Source organism: Alosa alosa, chromosome 2 (assembly GCF_017589495.1).
Source record: "Alosa alosa isolate M-15738 ecotype Scorff River chromosome 2, AALO_Geno_1.1, whole genome shotgun sequence".
NCBI lineage: Eukaryota > Metazoa > Chordata > Actinopteri > Clupeiformes > Clupeidae > Alosa > Alosa alosa.
In genome coordinates this window covers 34811106-34813605 of record NC_063190.1, presented here as the reverse complement: position 1 = coordinate 34813605, position 2500 = coordinate 34811106, and the positions used below count along the sequence as shown (strand labels likewise).

Sequence of the window (2500 nt, the reverse complement as noted above, 5' to 3'; positions counted from 1 at the left end):
GTCTACCTCTTTCCCCCAACACTCTCCCCTCTATCCCCTCTCCCTCCCCACCTCTTTTCTCCCCCCTTTCTCTCTCTCCCTCTCCCCCTCTCCCTCCCCCTCTCCTCTCCTCCCCCTCTCCTCTCCCTCTCTCCCTCCTCTCCCCTCTCCTCCTCTCTCTCCTCCTCTCCCCCCTCTCTCCCCCCCCTCTCTCTCTCCCATCCCTCTGTATCAGCCCATAGTAGCGGGTGTCTTGCAGGTGTCTGCTGGCCTGTGCTGCTGTAATATTAGCTGGATAATGGAGAGTCCTGTAGGGCCCACCAGCCTGGGGCCACGAGAGACTGGGCAATTACTCACACAAACACACACACACACACACACACACACACACACACACACACACACACACACACATACACACACACACACACACACACACACACACACACACACACACACACACGTACACACACACACACACACACACAGACACTGCCAAGGCTGCAGACATGCACGCGACACACATCTGCGCGCGTGGCTGGCCACAGACACACACACACACACACACACACACACACACACACACACACACACACACACACACTGTCCTTACAACACTGGCAGGGTGCAGAAATAACAGGATAGAGAGTGCCAATCTTGCTTTGACATCTCGGGTCCAAACGCTACCCTCCGCGTGTGACCTTTGCCAAGGTCATGGGCCTCCCCAGGCCCGGAGTGTGTTGGCTTATCATCGGCCTGGTTGGAATGACAGGATGGAAGCATCTCTATAGTGCACTCTGGTGCAGCAGCATCCTATAGTGCTATAATTCCACTCTCAGATGCAGCAGCATCTCTATAGTGCACTCTGGGTTCAGCAGCATCTCTATAGTGGACCCTGGTGCAGCAGCATCCTATACAGTAGTGCACTCTGGTTCAGCGGCATCTTTATAGTGCACTCTGGTGCAGCAGCATCTCTATAGTGCACTTTCTGGTTCAGCAGCATCCCCTCCACACCTCACACACAACACACACACACACACACACACACACTCACACACACACATAGGCTACGGCAGCAGAACTCACACTGTCACCACAGGTATCAAATTACACACAGCAGACTCCTCCTTTTCTTCCATTCTTTATCTCGTCATCACCATCACAGTTTTTCTTTCTTTTTCTCTGTCTGTCTATCCCTACCCCTCTCTCATTTAATCTCTCAATTTCTCTGTCTACCTCTTTCCAACACCTGTCTCTCCCCTCTATCCCTCTCTCCTCCTCTCTCTCTCTCTCTCTCCCATCCCTCTGTATCAGCCCATAGTAGCAGGTGTCTGCAGGTGTCTGCTGTCGGTGCTGCTGTAATAGCTGGATAATGGAGAGTCCCAGGGCCCACCAACCTGGGAGCCCACACTGAGACTGGGCAATTACTCACACAAACACACACACACACATAGGCTACGGCAGCAGAACTCACACTGTCACCACAGGTATCAAATTACACACAGCAGACTCCTCCTTTTCTTCCATTCTTTATCTCGTCATCACCATCACAGTTTTTCTTTCTTTTTCTCTGTCTGTCTATCCCCCTACCCCTCTCTCTCCCCTCTCTCTCTCCTCTCTCTCTCTCCCATCCCTCTGTATCAGCCCATAGTAGCAGGTGTCTGCAGGTGTCTGCTGTCGGTGCTGCTGTAATAGCTGGATAATGGAGAGTCCTGTAGGGCCCACCAACCTGGGAGCCCACACTGAGACTGGGCAATTACTCACACAAACACACACACACACACTGCAAAAAGCCCACAGAGGAGCCGAGCAAGAGGAAAGATGCAAAAAGGTAGACCGGAACGAGAGAGAGAGAGGAGAGGAGAGAGAGAGAGGAAGAAAATGCCGTCTGTGCATGTAAGCACTGGTGGCCCAGATAAAGGATGGGCTTTTGGTTTACCAGAGAGGAGAGGAGAGGAGAAGAGGAGAAGAGGAGAGGAGAGGAGAGGAGAGGAGGATAGGAGAGGAGAGGAGAGGAGAGAAGAGAGAGGAGAGGAGAGGAGAAGAGAAGAGGAGGAGGAGAGGAGAGGAGGAGAGGAGAGGAGAGGAGAGGAGAAGAGGAGAAGAGAAGAGGAGAGGACAGGAGAGGAGAGAGGAGGAGAGGAGAGGAGAGGAGAGAAGAGGAGGAGGAGAGGGAGAGGAGAGGATGAGAGAGAGGAGAGGACAGGAAGAGGAGAGGAGAGGAGAAGAGAAGAGAAGAGGAGAGAGAGGAGAAGAGAAGAGGAGAGGAGAGGAGAGGAGAGGAGAGGAGAAGAGAGGAGAGGAGAGAGAGGAGAGAAGAGGAGAGGAGAGAGGAGGAGAGGAGAGGAGAGAAGAGGAGAGGAGAGGAGAAGAGGAGAGGAGGGGAGAAGAGGAGAGGAGAGGAGAGGAGGAGAGGAGAGGAGAGGGAGAGGAGAGGAGGAGAGGAGAGAGAGAGGAGAGGAGAGGAGAGGAGGAGGAGAGGAGGAGGAGAGGAGAGAGGACAGGAGAGGAAAAGGAGAGG

General features: G+C 53.5%; 1 protein-coding gene across 1 annotated transcript in view; it reads right to left on the bottom strand.

Annotated features, from left to right (window-relative positions):
* sgcd (sarcoglycan, delta (dystrophin-associated glycoprotein)) overlaps positions 1-2500 on the bottom strand; it is a 275148-nt gene that overhangs the window by 14547 nt on the left and 258101 nt on the right.